The sequence below is a fragment of the Hyla sarda genome, chromosome 5 (assembly GCF_029499605.1).
Source record: "Hyla sarda isolate aHylSar1 chromosome 5, aHylSar1.hap1, whole genome shotgun sequence".
In the NCBI taxonomy this organism is placed as follows: domain Eukaryota; kingdom Metazoa; phylum Chordata; class Amphibia; order Anura; family Hylidae; genus Hyla; species Hyla sarda.
Window position 1 is genome coordinate 314,981,432 of NC_079193.1, and position 20,040 is coordinate 315,001,471.

At 42.9% G+C, this 20,040-nt stretch overlaps 1 protein-coding gene and 1 long non-coding RNA gene across 2 annotated transcripts in view; one reads left to right on the forward strand and one right to left on the reverse strand.

Annotated features, from left to right (window-relative positions):
- Positions 1-5,964, reverse strand: part of LOC130274184 (uncharacterized) — a 139,652-nt gene extending 133,688 nt beyond the window's left edge. The window contains exon 1 of the mRNA XM_056522208.1: positions 5,921-5,964. The gene's annotated coding sequence lies outside the window, so the exon portion shown is untranslated. The remainder of the gene's footprint in view (positions 1-5,920) is intronic.
- Positions 5,965-6,638: 674 nt separating this feature from the next.
- Positions 6,639-20,040, forward strand: part of LOC130272723 (uncharacterized) — a 69,839-nt gene continuing 56,437 nt past the window's right edge. The window contains exon 1 of the long non-coding RNA XR_008843704.1: positions 6,639-6,832. This is a non-coding gene — a long non-coding RNA (uncharacterized LOC130272723). The remainder of the gene's footprint in view (positions 6,833-20,040) is intronic.

The window sequence follows — 20,040 nt, forward strand, 5'->3', positions numbered from 1 at the left end:
TCTATCTATCTATCTATCTCATATCTCTGTCATTCTCTCCCTCTCTTTCTCCCCCGCCCCCCCCTCTCTCTCACTCTCTCTCTCTCTCATTTGGATGCACATCTGCGTGAATTGACCTGGGATTTTTCTGTAATCAAACTATAAAACATTTATGTAAGAACAAGCAAGATGAATATTAAAGTGTCCCTGTCATTTAAACAAAAGTTTTGACGTGTCACATAGACATGTCGAAAGTTTTGATCAGTCGGGGTGACCCCCACCAATCATTAGAACGAGCTGGGAGAATAACAAGGTAGATTAAGGCTATGTTCACGCGCCAGAATTTCTGCGTATAATTCAGCATGAATTTATAGCAAATACACTTCAATAGGATTCTGCTGTCCCATTTTCACAGCAGAATTTCCGCTTCAGGAATTCCATTAAGGGGAATAGGCAATTAATTTCTGCAGAATTTACTGCAGAATTTTCATGCAGAATTCTGTGCAAAAATTCTGCCGTGTGAACATAGCCTTAATTTACTGGCTCTGTAGATTTATAGGGGGGTATGTATGAAGGATTTTACCCAGTTTTTTTGACTGTGATTTGTCTCAAATTTCCTTTTATGTCACTTTTTGCGACAAACAATTGCGCCAAATGGATAGAACAAAATCACTGATTTCACTTTGTTAGTCGTGATTTCAGTTACAATCATTCTTTGGTCTGGAATTCATTAATTGCGACTCTTCGATTTGGTGCAAGTTTAGGCGCAAATACCTTCATTTAGGCGCAAATCTACACCATGAATAAAGTGACAAAGAAGAGAAAGAGAAAATAGCTACAACAATAGAATGTCCCAAAGTCTGACTTACTGCCTGAAATTCTGGGGTCTGCGCCTTTTGTAGGGCTACATTTGTGCCAAAATTACAAACTTGCGTGCGACAATTGATAATTTTGGCGCAAATATGCTCCATTTGACGCAAAAAAACATACATAAAATCACACATTGCTACACCATTATTGATACATACCCCCATAGAGACGGAGATCACTATGAGTTGATAAGTGAAGCATGCCAATTCATTTTACGGCCATGAGAATTACAGCTGTATAATAAATGTTTCTGTGTACAATAGTAATTAATATTTTCAAAGGAAATGAGCAGTAAAAACACAGTTTTATGGGCATTTTATGGTCCAAAAAAAGGCAAAAAAAATTACACACTTCATATACACTTTTTTTTTGGTGTTTTATTTTGCCTCTAAAAAATATTTTTTTATTTTTGTTTATTACATTTTTTACTGCATCTATAACAAATCATGTTAATCATAAAACATATGATTAAATGATTCTTAGAATTAGATGAGTTTAAAGGTAAAAAGAGCCAAATTAAAAGCATCAATATAAGGCAACATGCTGTGTGCGCACACAGTATTTTGGTCGATATTTTTCACCAAATCCAGGAGTGGGTCCAAAAAAGGCGCAAATCTTTCTATTATCATAATCTGTATTTATTTTTTTTTGTAACAGCAATGAGTATTAAATACTTCTGTATAGACATAGCTTTACAGGTGCTTTAGTAATCAGGAAAAATCTGGAAAAAGATCTATAGGAGAAAAATATCACAAATTGCATTATACCTAGAGTGTGCTGTATTGGAGAAAATGCATCTGACCCCCCAAAAAAACACCCCCAAAGTGAGGAAAAACACCACAAAGAAAAATGCAATACTAGTAGTATATTTTTTATTTCCCTATTAAGTTTAAAGGAGTATTCCAGGCAAAAACATCTTATCCCCTATCGAAAGGATAGGGGATAAGATGCCTGATCGTGGGGGTCCGCCTCTGGGACCCCCCGTAATCTCCCAGCAGCAGCCCACATTCTATGCGTAGCTGCGTCTGCAGTTTCAGTAACCACCGGGCTTCCGAGACGGGGACGTTATGTCACACCACGCCCCCTCCATTCATGTCTATGGGAGGGGGCGTAACGGCCGTTACTCCCCCTCCCATAGAAATGAATGAAGGGAGCGTGGCGTGAGGTCACGTCCCCATCTCGGAAGCCCGGCGATTTCTGAAACTGCAGATGCAGCTACGCATAGAATGTGGGCTGCTGCTGGGAGATTACGGGGGTCCCAGCGGCGGGCCCCCCGTGATCAGACATCTTATCCCCTATCCTTTCTATAGGGGATAAGATGTTTTTGCCCGGAATACCCCTTTAAGCTAACATTTGGAAAACCATAAATAACGTAATATGGGGAATAGCCCTAAGGCTGGGCTTACATATAGGGGAAACATGTATTGAAAACTTTCCACTACAGGTTTCCACTAAATATTCAAAGGGTTTAACATGAGAATAATTTGAGGTTTACACTATGCACATCAGTTTTTCCAAATTGGGTGCGGTGACTTATATTTCATGTTTTACATTATATTTTCAAAGGGTGAAGTCCATTTATCAACAAAAATTTCACATGAGCTCTTTAATGCTGTAAAAATCGCAAAAATGTTTTTTTTTTTTGTTCTTTAAAAAAAAAAAAAAAAAAGTTACTTACTTAGTTATTGAAATACAAATTTCTGGCAAAAGATAATAAAAATAATTTACTTTTTAAGCCCCAACTTAGACTATGTTTTGCAAAAACACATTTATCTGTCATCATGTTTTTTTTTCAATAAAAATTGTACCCGGGTTTTACAACCTGACTATACTGTCACTGCATCGGCACTCACATTTAACCCCCTAGAGGACATGCAATGTACATTTGCTCTGTTAAATACAGCACAGCAACATACATGGGCATTGCGGTGGGTTTACAGTCTGTGAAGCAAACACTGGAACTGCACTCAATTCATAGACTATAAGTCCCCATCATTATTGGTGGACATCACTGATCATGCCAATGTTTGCCATTAACCCTATCTATAGATCTATATCTATTTTCCTCTTGTCTTTCCCTTCAGACACGTTTCATCCACACAGTTGATGGGCACTAATAGAGTAATCGTGGAATATTACGGAACATTAGCTTGTTACTATCTGAATTTTCAGAGATTAACAACTCAGCACCTAACTTGGCACCTAATGTTTGGTGTGAAAAAAAAACAAAAGGGTCACTAAAAAAAACAAACAAAAAAAAATTACTCTTACACATTTTCAAAGCCGCAGATGGGACGTTTAAAAATGTGAGAAGGAAAAAAAACATGTTATTGCTAATATTGTTGTAACAAATTACAATATATTTTAAATAAGTCCCACGTAGTATTTTGTTCAGTATTTGATCGATATTTTAGCCAAAGCCAGAAGATCACAGAAAAAGGAGCAAATCTTTCCATGATAGTTTTTTTCTTTGATGTTTCCACTCCTGTATTATGCAATAAAAGAAATACAATAAATCTAAAATACCTCCAAACATAACATACAGTAGCTCTGATACTACTGTTGTTCAATAAACTGTTTTATATACTTTTTATTGTTGCTAGGTTATTGTTTTTGTTCATACACATCGTATGATACAATGTGTCCGTTACCTAACAGACTGTTGACAATTGATTTTTATACATTTTTTCCTTTCTAGAAAATATCTGATGTACAATTGCGATAATTTAATGCTATGAGGGATATCAACATTAGGTAAGACAAATATTGGGATTCATACTTTATAGTATTTATAGAATCTATACTATAATAAAATCATTTTAGGACATAAGTATTTTTTTTTTCTGTTTGCAAGAATAAAAAAGAAATTCTAAAACTGTTCATTGTTACCAGTCTGTTAGGCAACGGATACAATGTAACATATAATATGTATGGACAGAAACAATAATCTAACAATAATAAAAAGTGTATAAAAAAAGTTGCAAATATAAATTTTTTTGTCTTCAAGAATGAAAAATAAATACTAACACTGTTCATCTCATGTATAGGATATGTTTATATGCCAGAAATTTTATATATCTATATTATATATGTGTGTGTGTGTATTTTTGACAGAATTTAATCTTGATAACATTTTATTTTTATTTTTTTTGCATAATGCATCTACACTTTTTGGCAAAAAAGTATGGTCTTTATCTTTTTTTTATAGTCATTCGCATTCTTTGCTTAGATGTGCATGGCATATGTTTGCCTAAAGTAAAAAAAAAATATTTATTTTTATTTTTAGAAAAACAATAGTGCAGCACTCCAATATGCAAAAATAAAGTGAATTTATTGTCTCACATCATAGCAGCAACGTTTCAGTCTCACATTGGAATCTTATTGAAGTTTAAAGATACATAGCACTTAGGGGGTATTCATTCCCAAGACATGTGACCAATCAATACAAAGTGCCAAGTGTCAATTCATTCATCAATTACACACATAAAAGTTCACAAGTGCTCACACAATGTCATATTCAATATTTTGCAGTGTTAATTACATTGTTCCCATCATTCTTTATAAAGTGTCCAAGTGCATATTAAAAATCAATTCTTTACAATTCTGTTCCAGTAAAAAATAGACATGATTAATACTATTATTACTCTTTACACAATATCGATTGCACATCTGTGTCAGTTAACACTGGGCTGTACATATTATATAATGAATAAACATAGGAGGTAGGACACGCTCACCTTTTCTATCATGGCGCCATTAGAGTGGGTCTGCCGCTACTGCGGCAGCGCGACTTTTCCGATGTCAGATGAATCCTGGTCAACTGACCTGGGTCACCTGACATACATCACATGACCGGTCGCTATCGTTACCAGGACGCTTACCAGCGTCCCTGGTAACTTAATGTAGAGCGGGCACGATCGCTGCAGTTTCAAATGAGAGACTAGTTCATATACACCAAGGTTATATATTTACATAGAAATTACATAACTAGATAATGTTATGGAGGGTAAGACATGAGGAAATGGGCAAAGAGCAACTGGAAAGAGTGCTCAGGGCCATATAAGACTGATAATAAACAGAGCACTGTGAATGAAGATAAACAATAAATATAAAAAAAAATGAAAATCAAAATAATAAATGTAAAAAATAAAAGTGAAATAAACACAATAATAAAAATAAAAAATAAATAATAATGAAGAGGAAATAAAGATAAAAATATAAAATAAAAAATTTGCATATAAAATAAAGCATATTATTCGCTAAGAATAATATTAGCCATCTAACACCATTTTGTAGAGGACAATCCCCTGGTTTTGTAGGATGTCAAATATATTCGCTGAGAGCAGTCCTTTAACCCCTTAAGGACGCAGCCCTTTTTCACCTTAAGGACTGAGCCCTTTTTCGCAATTCTGACCACCGTCACTTTACAAATTAATAACGCGAAAACGCTTTTACCGAATATTCGGATTCTGAGTGTTTTTTCATGACATATTCTACTTTATTTTGGTGGTAAATTTTCGGCGTTAATTGCATCCTTTTTTGGTGAAAAATCCCAAAATTTCATGAAAATTTTGAAAATTTCGCATTTTTCTAACTTTGAAGCTCTCTGCTTGTAAGGAAAATGGACATTCCAAATAAATTGTATTTTTCTTCACAAACACTATGTCCACTTTATGTTGGCATCATAAAATGGACATACTTTTGCTTTTTGAAAAAATTTGAGGGCTTCAAAGTAGAGCAGCAATTTTCAAAAATGTCATGAGAATTGCTAAATCTGAAGGGACAGATGTTACAGAACTACAACTCCCAGCATGCCTGGGCAGTTGAGGCATGCTGAGAGTTGTAGTTTGGCAACATCTGGAGGGCTACTGTTTGGGCACCACTGTAACAGTGGTCTCCAAACTGTGACCCTCCAGATGTTGCAAAACTGCAACTCCCAGCGTGCCCAGACAGCCTTTGGCTCTCTGGGCATGCTGGGAGTTGCAGTTTGGCCCCCCTAGTGGTTGCCACAGTAAAGATCGATTTACTTTCACTTTCAATTCCCCCCCCACCCCCACTGTCGATTCCCTACCTGATCAGGATCCTGCAGGCTCCAGCGAAGATCCCAGGTCCCCAGGCATCTTCTCCTGCAGGTACGGCCTCCATCTTCTTCCCAGAGCCCCTCGACATCCAGGGGCGGGCAGAACGGGGGGTTGCCATGGCAACCCCCTGTCCTGCGCTGCCATTGGTCAGAACTCCGTTCTGAGTAATGGCAGGGGATAGGAGTAGATCGCAGCTTTGCGATCTCACTCCAATCCTTTAGGCTGATCAGGGCTGTTGCTGACAACTCCGATCAGCCCTATTTTCCGGGTGATTGGGTCACCAGAGACCCGATCAGCCCGGAATTGGAGAAAATCGCATGTCTGAATTGACATGCGATTTTCTCTGATCGCCGACATGGGGGGGTCTCAGGACCCCCCTGGGTGATGTGCCAGGGTGCCTGCTGAATGATTTCCTTAAGGACTCGGAATGCAGGGCGTATCCATACGCCCTGCGTCCTTAAAGGAGAAGTCCCATGTAGAAAAAGTAGTGTTTTAAATGCAGAAGCAAAAGTTATATCACTTTGTAAATCACTGACTTCACCCATCTTGTATATAAAACCTGTTTTTCTAGCTTCTTTGTTCAGAGAGGAAGTTCAGCAGCTCCCTGTTCTGATGACTTGCGACCCCCCATTGAGCTGCATTTTGCTGGGGGCCGTGATGTCACAATTTCCCATAGTTCTGCAGCTTAGCCAGCTCTGTGCACGGCAAGGGAACCTCCCATGTGCAGCTTCAGCCAATCATAGAAGCCCCAGTGCACGCGTCTTCATCTCCTCGGCAGGGAAGCATCTGACAGCCAGCTCAGTGTTTATAAGAGCAAGAACAATGTCCCAATGTCCCGAGAAGAAGCAGAGGGGGAGGGGAGATCCCTGCTTTCCCCTGCACTGATCACAATCTGACAGCAGGTCAGTCTGAAAGAACGATGTCCTGAGAATAGAAGCAGGGGGAGGGGAAACACTAAGCCTGCTGTTAGGAAAGTGATCAGTGTCTAGGTCAGTGTATCCCAACCAGGGTGCCTTCAGCTGTTGCAAAACTAAAACTCCCATGCTGGGAGTTGTAGTTTCACAACAGCTGGAGGCACCCTGGTTAGGAAGCACTGGTCTAGGCTGGGCTACTTCTATGATGAACTGAAAGGCATTATGGGAGACAGGAAGTCAGGGACCTCCATGGACCAGGAAGTACCGATCTTTCTGAGGGGATTGCAGGAGAAGGGAGAGGGTGAGATACATGAGGAGCAGATTGTCAGAATGGTGAGCTGATGCACTTTCACATGATATAAAAAAAATTGTGACTTGGTCCATGATACTTCTTCTTTAAGGACTCGGAATGCAGGGCGTATCCATACGCCCTGCGTCCTTAAGAACAACAATAGTATATCGCGGAAAAAAGCGGAGGTAGCGCCGGGTGCGGTGTAGGTCTCTAGCTGATGTAGGTGGGTACCCGGGTGGAGGGTAGCGTGTCCCTTGCCGGTGATGGTAGCTTGGTATGCAGGCCTGCAGCGTGAGGACCGAGCCTAGAGGTGGATCCGTATGTAGAATGCAGAAAATGTAGAAAAATGCTGCGGTGGCGCTTCCAAGGAATTCACCCAAAGTCGTGGGTATAGGTATAAAGTAATTTATTTTTACAGCATAAAGAAATCAAAGAAAATAAATAATAAAGCATTTAGCATTTTTCTACATTTTCTGCATTTAACAACAATGGGAGATGCCAGTGACAAGGATCTTTCAACCCCTAGACATTAGTGCCAATTCCCTTACAGCCAATTAACTGGAGTGCGCCTGCTGTTCTCACTGGCTTTTATTTGTATAAATTATGTCATCACATCCTAATCAATCATTGGACGTGACAAAGAGGGGGTCCCACGCCTTGAAACACTTAATCATTATTGCTTTTACTTAGGGCTGGGCTGTATGGCCAAATATGCGTATCGCGGCATTTTTGTAACTTATGTCGGTTCCACGGTATATAACGGTATTCCCCCCCCCCCGCCCCCAAAAAATTAATTTTTAGCCCAGTGCTGCGTTGTCCCCATCGGGGTAGTACTCACGTCACTCGCAAGCTCTGCCCTCCTCGTCCTCCTGTTTGTTGCGCCCGCCGGTGCTGACACTCTATACTGTATCCCTATACCTGGGCGGCAAAAGGTAAACAAAAATAAACTTTAACGCATGTTCCCACATTGGCCTCACGCTCTTCCTGGGGATGTGACCGTCGGACAGCCGTCAGCCTATCACCGGCCGCAGCAATTTTCCACCTCGGCCGGTGATAGGCTGAGCCCACTGTCATGTAAGAAGCCGGCTTTTTACATGACAGTGCGCTCAACCTATCACCGGCCGAGGCGGAACATCGCTGCGGCCGGTGATAGGCTGACGGATATCCGACGTTCCATTCCCTAGGAAGCTGGTCTGGACCGACGGGGAAGGTGAGTTAAAGTGTACTTTGTTTACCTTTTGCAGCCCGGGCATAGGGATACAGTATAGGTCAGTGGTCTTCAACCTGCGGACCTCCAGATGTTGCAAAACTACAACTCCCAGCATGCCTGGACAGCTGTCCGGGCATGCTGGGAGTTGTAGTTTTGCAACACCTGGAGGTTGAAGACCACTGGTATAGAGTGTCAGCGCCAGCAGCAGCAACAAACAGGAGGACGAGGAGGGCAGCACTTGCGGGTGACATATGTGAGTAGAACCCCGATGGGGACAGCGCAGCGCTGGGCTAATAATTAATTGGGGTGGGAGGGGCAGAACAGCGCTCGCGGGTCACATATGATTAGTCCCCTGATGTGGGGACAGTGCAGCGCTGGGTTGATAATCCATTCATTCCCGAGGGGGAGGGGCCAAACTGGTATTGCGGTATGGTTTAAAATTCATATAGTGCAGCACCAAAATTTCAGTATTTGGTATAAACTGGTATACCGCCCAGCCCTACTTTTACTACTGCTGAATAAAATCAGCATTTGTTTTTTTTTTTCCCTCGTGTCCGTTTCGGTTTATGACAAGTATTTGCCATATGGGTGAGCGCCTGGGAGCATTGCTTTGTATCTATCTCTGTAGGATTTCTCCAGTGCAGCCTCATGGTATATGAGATATCCACTCAAAGTAAATGCACATAGAAAAGAAAGAAAAAAAAATAAAATAAGATAATAATAAACAAAGTATAAATGTCCCATATCATATTAATCATGTCATGGTCTCCTGGCAACAGCTGACCCATGTGATCACAACATGTCATCCATGTCCCTCCCTCCAATTAATTCAAACAAATCTTTTAAGAAGAATTTTTCAAATTTTTATACTATACTATATATTATTACATGAACCGGTACATCAAGATAATTCAAGAATAGCTTAAAAATCAATACAGCGATAGATAGCAGATGTCGTGGCCCTCCTCATCCGTGCGATAATCATAGATTCAGCTTTAAAGAATAAAACTACAATTATAAACCACAAATAAATAAATAATTAACTCAATAATCAGTAGTGTTGAGCGGCATAGGCCATATTCGAATTCGCGAATATTCGCGAATATATGGACGAATATTCGTCATATATTCGCGAATATTCGCATAGTCGTTATATTCTCGTTTTATTTTCGCATATGCGAAAATACGCGTATGCGAAAATTAACATATGTGAACATTCGCATATGCGAACATTTGCATATGCTAATTTTCGCATGTGCGAATTGTTTCACGCCAGTCTCACACAGTAGTATTACAGCCTTCTTTACACCACACAAGCTGGAAGCAGAGAGGGGGTGATCACTGTGATGTGTACTGTGAAGAAAAAAAAAAAAAAAAAAAAAAAAGAATATTCGTAATTACGAATATATAGCGCTATATTCGCGAAATTCGCGAATTCGCGAATATGCGATATTCGCGAATAATATTCGAATTGCGAATATTCGCGAGCAACACTAATAATCAGTAGTATGTATCCTTAGTCATAAACATCAGCATCAGGGCCAAGAGAGTACACTCCATTTATACAGCATTATATTCGACATTAACCCTTTACGGACGCAGGGTTTTTCAGTTTTTACATTTTCGTTTTTTCCTCATCACCTTCTAAAAATGATAACCCTTTCAATTTTGCACCTAAAAATCCATATGATGGCTTATTTTTTGCGCCACCAATTCTACTTTGTAATGACATCAGTCATTTTACCCCAAAATCTATGGCAAAATGGAAAAATAAATCACTGTGCGACAAAATGGAAGAAAAAAAACGCCATTTTGTAACTTTTGGGGGCTTCCGTTTCTACACAGTGCATTTTTCGGTAAAAATTACACCTTCTCTTTATTCTGTAGGTCCATATGATTAAAATGATACCCTACTTATGTAGGTTTGATTTTGTCGTACTTCTGGAAAAAATCATAACTACATGCAGGAAAATTTATACGTTTAAAATTGTCATCTTCTGACCCCTACAACTTTTTTATTTTTCCACATATGGGTCGTTATGAGGGCTTATTTTTTGTGCCATGATCTGAAGTTTTTAGCGGTACCATTTTTGCATTGATACAACTTTTTATTCATTTTTTCATGATATAAAAAGTGACCAAAAATACACTATTTTAGACTTTGGAATTGTTTTGCGCGTACGCCATTGACCGTGCGGTTTAATTAATGATATATTTTTATAATTCGGACATTTCCGCACGCGGCAATACCACATATGTTTATTTTTATTTTTATTTACACTTTTTTTTTATGGGAAAAGGGGGGTGATTCAAACTTTTATTAGGGGAGGTGTTAAATGATCTTTATTCACTTTTTCCCCCCACTTTTTTTTGCAATGTTATAGCTCCCATAGGGACCTATAACACTGCACACACTTATCTTTTACATTGATCAGTGGTTTCTCATAAGAAACCACTGATCGATGATTCTGCCGCTTGACTGCTCATGCCTGGATCTCAGGCACTGAGCAGTCATTCAGCGATCAGACAGCATGGAGGTCAGTAGGGATCTTCCGGCTGTCATGTAAGCTGTACGGGATGCCGCGATTTCACTGCGGCGATCCCGAACAGCTCCCTGAGCTAACCGGCATGGTTTTACTTTCACTTTAGACGCGGCGTTCAACTTTGAACGCTGCGTCTAAAGGGTTAATAGCACGCGGCACCGCGATCAGTTCTGCGCGCTATTAGCCACGGGTCCCGGCTGTTGTTAGAGGCCGGGCCCGACCCGCTATGACGCGGGACCACACCTTGGCCCCGCGTTATAGAATGGGAGCGGACTCAGGACGTACTGATACGTCCTGGGTCCTTAACAGGTTAAGGGGTTAATTTATATTTGTTTTTACTTGAATTTCTGCTATTTTATTATTACATCATACACAAAAAACAGATGGTGACCGGGAAGGTGATAGGCTGTGTATATATTTAGAGCTCTACATGGGATTGTTTTTTAAATCCCACTCCCACCTGCTCCCGATAATTTTCTGACCGTTCCCTGCCAGCACGGGGCACTGCCATCTTGGGCACCGCCATTTCACAGCAGCCTGCAGCTGCTCCTGACAGCTCAGCCTCCCTCCCCTGTCTCTCCTGCCTGGAAGACAGATCTCCTTAACTCAGTGCTACCTGCCTTGGAGGGGACTTGGTCTGTCCCATACTCACCCTCCCCCTCCATATTCCTGGACCCCTTTGCTGAGGGCCGTCTGCCCTCCCAGGGGACTCACCATCTCCCCTCTGGGTCCCTGGGGCCTACTCCACCTGCTCCTGCTTCCTCCTTCTGGGATGCCCTCTCAGAGCCTGACCTGCCCTGTTCAGGCATATCTGTGCCCTCCTCTGCTCTACCTGACCTGGGACTGCTTTAAAGATACCTGTCGGGCGGAAATTTTGTCCATGTGCCAGGACCTACAGCATGTCTCTGACCGGGTAGAGGGCCTGGAGGACACTCGTGATACTACCAGAGCTTTTATTGCCCAGTTCCATTCTACAATTGCTTCTCAAACGGACTTTCTGTGTGACCTACATGCCCATGTTTAGGATCTGGATAACAGAGGAAGGCGTAATATTCGTGTGCGAGGGCTGCCTGAGGCTGGCCACGAAGAGGATCTTTTGGTCACCTTGGAAGCCATCTTTAACTGTATTCTGGGTGAGCCCCCTTCCCATAGGATCAAACTGGACAGAGCTCTAAATCTACCTTGGGCACTCCTCGAGATGTTGTCTGCTGTGTGCACGATTTTCAAGTCAAGGAGGCTATCATGGCTAAAGCCCAATCCCTGAGGAACTTTGATTACAATGGAGCACCTCTTCAGTTATTTTATTTCAAGACCTATCCTGCCTGACGCTCATGACACGACGGATGCTCCAACCGCTACTGTCAGTCCTCTGCTCCCACCAAGTGCCTTATAGATGGAACTTCCCGTTTGCCCTTCATGTCCTTAGGGAGGGACGCTCTGCTGTTCTATGCTCCTTCTCTGATCTCCCTGCCTTCTGCACTTCCTTGGACCTGCCGGTACCCCAGATGGTGGACTTGGACTTGACGTCTCCCCTTCCGCCTCTGCCTCCAGTGTGGCTGCCTGTCTGGGTCGCTGGTCTGGTACTCAGGGGAAGCCTTCTCCTCGTGGCCCCGGGCCCCTTCCCGAGCTCCCCTTGAGATGTCAACTACGGCCCTGTGCTTTCTACATGATACTTTTGGCTTCTATCTATATTGCATTATCCTGTTTTTGCTATCTTTTACTGTTCTTGTAACATTGCATTTTTGGTCACCAGTGGTTCCTTTTTTGACCTCCATGGTGGCCGTTCTTTGGGGGTGTCCTTCCATTTCTCCCCCCCCCCCCCCCCCGAGGCTGTTACAATAGATTGCCTATGCTGTGACTCCTGGTCCACTCCGGTGGTCTTGGCCTCCGCATTTTTGTTCAATGGTTCTTTTTTTTGCTCAGTATTATATTCTGTTTGTCTTATGGTATCTTGTCTGTCTGGTACTGTTTTGTTCCTTCTGTACTGTTTTGTTCTCCTCCCTTCCCCGTTCTTTTTTCTTTCCAGGTCTCCTCCTCTTGCACTTCTGCGCTGGGTCCCAGGTTCCCCAGTTACCTCTCCTTTGGTGGGAAGCTGTCCTTTCGGAATCTCCTGTACGTTTCTTCATTGGCTGTATTCCTCCTCTCACCATCCACCATGGTGAAGTGTGTCTCCCTGAATGTTAAGGGCCTGAACTTTCCCTCTAAGAGGCGCTTATTGCAATGGGAGCTGGTTGAGCTCCGTGCCGATATAGTTTTTCTTCAGGAGACACACGTTGACCGTTCTTGATCCTTTCCATAAGCCTACTCTGCTGTTTCTGATAGGAAGATGGCTGATGTTGATATCCTTGTTTCTAGATCCTGTCCGCTACAAGTTTCTTTCTCTTTTCTAGACCTTCAGGGACTCTTTGTAGTAGTAGAGGGTGTTCTGAGTGGGGTCCCACTTCTGCTCTGCAATGTCTACGCCCCTAACTCTTCCCAAATTCCATTCCTGCGAAGAGTATTTGCTAAACACCATAAATACCCTTCCTCTGCCTGTATGCTTGGGGGGGACTTTAACCTTATCTTTTCTCCCTCCATGGACCGCCACTCTCTCACTGCAGCTCCTCCTACTCCTGCCCAGAGGCGTTTAGCTACCATTTTCCGTCGGATTCTTAGTACCTCCTCGTTGTACGACTTATGGCGGATAAACCACCTGTCAGACTGCTCTTTTAGTTTTTACTCAGACCCCCATAAGTTGCACACTTGCATAGACTATTTCTTTGGTAACCTCCCCATGGTGCGCATGCTATCGGCCGCCTCACTAGAACCGATCTCCTGGTAAGAAGAGAATCGTTAAGCCGCCAATGACAACTCCTAAGAGAAGAGGGAGAGGAAGAAAAAGAGAGGATAATGGGACAATGGTCCCATTATCCTCTCTTTTTCTTCCTCTCCCTCTTCTCTTAGGAGTTGTCATTGGCGGCTTAACGATTCTCTTCTTAAATCACTACCTTCCCGGGAGTTGATACAGAAGTGTATGACTGATTACTTTGCTACCAACGAGGGCTCAGTTCTATGGGGACATTGTATTGCCCTAGGTGCATGACTTAACCACTTAGGTACCAAGGGTGTACAGGTATGCCTTCGCTCCCTGGTACTTAAGGACCCTGTACGCCCGTGGGAATTTCGGTGAATTTCAGTGAATTCACACCGGCGATTTGTGGCGATTCTGGGTCGTACGGGTCTACGGTGACCCAGAAAATAAGGGGAATCGGGGCTGTCTAAGACACCCACGATCCCCCTGAAGGGATAGGAGTGAGGTTGTAGGGGTGCCACCCCTTCTATTGGTCATCCAGAAGCGACGACCAATACCAGATATGGGGCCGGGGGCTAACTTTTGGTTTTTCCCGTTCTGCCCACCCACAATTGGCCGGGCAGAATGGAGAAACCGACGAGGAACGGCGCCGAAGTCCACCTACCCATCGGCGGTGGCAGCGGGCGGCGACCGGCGGCAGTGATCGCGGCAGAAGAGGACGGCGATGCGACTCCCTGGATCCTATGGAAGAAGGCGAGTTGCCTAGCAACTTCTAGAGGGCTACATTTTGAGACAACTATACAGTGGTCTCTAAACTGTAGCCCCCCACATGTTGCAAAACTACAACTCCCAGCATGCCCAGACAGCTGTTTGTTGTATGGGCATGCTGGAATTTGTAGTTTTGCAACAGCTGGAGGGCTGCAGTTTGGAGATCACTGTGCAGTGGTCTCTTAACTGTAACCCTCCAGCTGTTGCAAAACTGCAAATCCCAGCATGCCCAAACAGGAAACAGCTGTCTCGGCATGCTGGGAGCTGTAGTTGCGTACCTCCAGCTGTTGCATAACTACATCTCCCAGCATGCCCTTAAGCTGTTGCATAACTACATCTCATACACCCCCTTACACTGTCCCCCACCAAAAAAAAAAAACGTATTGTACGGCAGTGTTTCCAAAACGGAGCCTCTAGCCTCTAGCAAAACAACTTCCATCATTTCCAGACAGCCACTGACTGTCCAGGCATGCTGGGAGTTTAACAACAGCTGGAGGAACCCTGTTTGGGAATCACTGGCATAGAATACCCCTATGTCCACCCCTATGCAATCCCTAGTTTAGTCCTCAAATGCACTCTCTCACTTCAGAACCCTGTCGTATTTCAAGGAAACAGTTTAGGGCCACATATGGGGTATTTCCGTACTCGGGAGAAATTGCACTACAAATTTTGGAGGGCTTTTTCTCCTTTTATCCGTTATGAAAAGTAGGGGGCTACACCAACCTGTTAGTGTAAAGAAATAAAAAAAATGTACTCTAACATGCTGGTGTGGCCCCATACTTTTTATTTTCATAATAAAAATACCCCCAAAATTTGTAACGCAATTTCGGAGTATGGAAATACCCCATATGTGGGTGTAAAATGCTCTGCGGGTGCACAGCAAGGCTCAGGAGTGAGAGCGCACTATGTACATTTGAGGCCTATATTGGTGATTTGCACAGGGGTGGCTGATTTTACAGCGGTTCTGACATAAACGCAAAAAATAAATACCCACATGTGACCCCATTTTGGAAACTGCACCCCTCATGGAACGTAACCAGGAGTATAGTGAGCCTTAACACCCCACAGGTGTTTGAAGAATTTTCATTAAAGTTGGATGGGAAAATGAAAAAAAAAAAAATGTTTTCACAAAAATGCTGGTGTTACCCTAAATTTTTCATTTTCACAAGGGACAATAGGAAAAAAGCCCCCCAATTTGTAACCTCATGTAAGAACATACCCCATATGGTGATGTAAAGTGCTCTGCGGGCGCACTAAAATGCTCAGAAGAGAAGGAGCGCCATTGGTATTTTGGAAAGAAAATTTGTCCGGGAATTGAAGGCCACGTGTGTTTACAAAGCCCCCATAGTGCCAGGAAAATGGACCCCCGCCACGTGTGACCCCATTTTGGAAACTACACCCCTCATGTAATGCAATAAGGGGTACAGTGAGCATTTACGCCCCACAGGTGTCTGACAGATTATTGGAACAGTGGTCCGTGAAAATGAAAAAATGTACAAGACTGTTACAAAGATCTGTCATACGCCATTGGGGTGTAAATACTCACTGCACCCCTTATTAAATTCTGTGAGGGGTGTAGTTTCCAAAATGGAGTCACATGTGGGGGGGGGGTCCACTGTTCTGGCACCATGGGGGGCTTTGTAAACGCACATGGTCCCTGACTTCCATTCCAAACAAATTCTCTTTCCAAAAGCTCAATGGCGCTCCTCCTCTTCTGAGCATTGTAGTGCGCCAGCAGAGCACTTGACATCCACACATGGGATATTTCCATACTCAGAAGAAATGGGGTTACAAATTTTGGAGGTCATTTTCTCCTATTACCCCTTGTAAAAATTTACAATTTAAGGGAAAACCAGCATTTTTGTGAAAATTATACACATCCAAATTTAACAAAAAGTTGTCAAACACCTGTGGGGTGTTAAGGCTCACTGGACCCCTTGTTGCAAGCCTTGAGGGGTGTAGTTTCCAAAATTGTATGCCATGTGTTTTTTTTTTTTTTGCTGTTGTGCACCATAGGGGCTTCCTAAATGTGACATGCCCCTCAAAAACCATTTCAGAAAAATTCTCTCCAAAATCCCATTGGTGCTCCTTCCCTTCTGAGCCCTCTACTGCGCCCGCCGAACACTTGACATACACATATGAGGTATTTCCTTACTCGAGAGAAATTGGGTTACAAATTTTGGGGGCTTTTTCTCCTATTACCCCTTGTAAAATCCAAAAACTGAGTCTACAAGAACATGCAAGTGTAAAAAATGAAGATTTTGAATTTTCTCCTTCACTTTGCTGCTATTCCTGTGAAACACCTAAAGGGTTAACAAACTTTCTGAATGTCATTTGGAATACTTTGAGGGGTGCAGTTTTTATAATGGGGTAATTTATGGGGTATTTCTAATATGAAGGCCATTAAATCCACTTCAAAACTTAACTGGTCCCTGAAAAATTCTGATTTTTAAAATCTTGTGAAAAATTGGAAAATTGCTGCTGAACTTTGAAGCCCTCTGATGTTTTCCAAAAGTAAAAACATGTTATCTTTACAATGAAAATATAAAGTAGACATATTGTATTTGTTAATCAATATATAATTTATTTGGAATGTCTGTTTTCCTTACAAGCAGAGAGCTTCAGTTAGAAAAATGCTACATTTTCAAATTTTTCATAAAATTTTGGAATTTTTCACCAAGAAATGATGCAAGTATCGACAAAAATTTACCACTAACATAAAATAGAATATGTCATGAAAAAACATTCTCGGGATCAGAATGAAAAGTAAAAGCATCCCAGAGTTATTAATGCTTATAGTGACATTGGTCAGAATTGCAAAAAGTGCTCCCGTCCTTAGGGTTATAATGGGCTCCATCCCCAAGGGGTTAAGAAGTACACTCCTCCACTTGTTCTCACATAATTTTATGTCTGTGCAGTTCTTTTTGTGTCCAATACATTTTTTTTTCTTATTTATAACATGAGCACAGTGCCCCCTTGTCCCCGACCGCCGGCGGGGCCAGGATTCGCATCACGGGACGCGCCTGCATGCGAATCCCGGCCCATCTCTTACCTCACTCCACTCCTGCAGCTGCTTCCTCTCAGCCCCGGTGCGTGCTTCTATACTGTGGCATTTCAGACCACTTCCTTAAGGACTGTCCTCTGCGTCCTCAGCCACAGGAAACGCTCGCACCTAGGGTTTGTTGGAGAGGCCTCCTAGGTGTGAATTCCTCCTCTCCATGCTTAAATATGACGGTTCAGCTTCTTCTTCCCTCCAAAGAGAACCTCTCAGTTCTGGCCTTCCTGGACTCTGGCTCTGCGGGAAACTTTATTGATGCCTTTCTAGTGCATAAGTATCGTCTGCCAGTTTTCCACCTCCTGAAACCTCTGTTCATCTCTACGGCCAATGGAGAAAAACTGGACTGTACCGTGCTATACCACACAGAACCCCTGTTGATGCAGGTCGGAGTCCCCCATAGGGAAATCTTGTCCTTCTACGTACTCCCACACTGTACGTCACCTCTCTTGCTTGGTCTATCTTGGTTGCAGCTCCATGCCCGACAGGTGGATTGGAAAACCGGAGAAATCCTTCGCTGGGGTCTGCACTGCAACAATCACTGCATTCACATACGTGTGACCAAGTTGGAACCTTCGTCCAGACCTCTACCTGATTTACCTTCATTTTTCCAGGATTTTGCTGATGTCTTCAGCGAAAAGCAAGCTGAAGTTTTGCCTCCACATCGTCCATACGATTGTCCAATTGACTTGCTGCCCGCCACCACACCTCCCAGGGGCCATATCTACCCCTTGTCTGTTCCAGAAATCCAGGCCATGTCAACCTATATCCAGGAGAACCTACAGAAAGGATTTATCAGGAAGTCCTCCTCTCCTGGCTAGCTGGGCTCTTCTTCGTAGAAAAGAAAGATGGGTCATTGCGTCCTGGCATCGACTACCGGGGACTGAATAAAATTGCAGTTAAAAACCATTATCCCCTTCCTTTAATCTCGGAGTTGTTTGACCCTCTGCGAGGTGCAAGGATTTGTTTCCAAATTGGATCTTCGAGGTGCCTATAACTTAATTTGTATAAGAGAAGGGGACGAGTGGAAGCCCTTGTTCAATACTCGAGATGGACATTTCGAATATCTTGTTATGCCATTTGGACTATGTAATGCTCCAGCAGTCTTACAGGAGTTTTTCAATTACATTTTTCGGGACCTTCTCTACTCTTGTGTCATTGTCTATTTGGATGACATCTTCATCTATTCACCCAATTTCCACACTCATCGACTCCATCTCCGTCAAGTTCTGCAGCGTCTCCGAGACAACCAACTCTACGCAAAACTTGAAAAGTGTACCTTTGAAATGACCAGCCTTACGTTCCTAGGACAGATTGTTACTAGTCCAGGACTACAAATGGATCCTAACAAGTTATCTGCTGTACTGGAGTGGGCTCAACCAAGTGGACTGAAGGTGATTCAGCGATTTCTTGGCTTTTCCAATTACTATCGACAGTTTATTCCCCACTACTCCACCTTGGTTGCCCCCATCGTATCTCTATCCAAAAAAACTGCCAATCCTAAGGTCTGGACTCCAGAGGCCGAAGAAGCCTTCAAAAAGTTAGTCTGCCTTCGCATCTGCTCCGGTTTTGTCAAGACCTGATCCGGACATGCTGTTTACTTTAGAGGTGGATGCGTCTTCTGTTGGTGCAGGAGCAGTCTTGACACAAAGATCTTTTAAGGGTAAGACTGCGACTTGTGGATTCTTCTCAAAGACCTTCTCTCCAGTGGAGAAAAATTATACTATAAAAGAGATCGAGAGCTCCAGGCTATTAAGTTGGCCTTGGAAGAATGGCGTCATCTCTTAGACTGCTCTGTGCATCCAATAACCATCTATACGGATCATAAGAACTTGCTTTATCTTCAGTCAGCCCATCGTCTCAATCCTCGTCAGGCTAGCTGGTCCCTGTTCTCCAGATTTAACTTTTTTATTCATGTTTGTCCAAAAGAGAAGAATCTTTGGGCTGATGCTTTCTCTAGATCTTCTGAGGTACAAGACCTGGAACCCCATCTGCAACATATTGTCCCTCCGGATCGTCTTATTTCCACAGTACCGGCAAGTCTTCAGCGTCTCTCCCCTGGGAAGATATATGTTTCTCCTCGTTTGAGACTCCGGAACTTGAAATTGGGTTATTCTTCTCTGTTGGCAGGTCATGCTGGTATCCGTAAATCCTTGCAACTAATTTCTCGACAGTATTGGTGGCCCACTCTGAAATGGGATGTCATGGACTATGTTTGTTCTTGCTCTGTTTGTGCACCGGACAAAACACCACGCACCAAGCCTGCCGGTCTACTACATGCTTTGCCTGTTCCTGATCTGCCCTGGTCTAACATTGCAATGCACTTTATTACGGATTTTACTTCTTGTAGTGGCAATACAGTCATCTGGGTTGTTGTGGACCTATTTTCGGTTACCATCCGCACCACAACTAGCCAAACTGTTCTTTTCCCATATCTTCCGTATCCATTACTTGCCGACACATATTGTCTCTGACCGAGGGGTCCAGTTCGTCTCCAAATTCTGGAGGGCACTCTGTTTACAACTTCAAGTTAATTT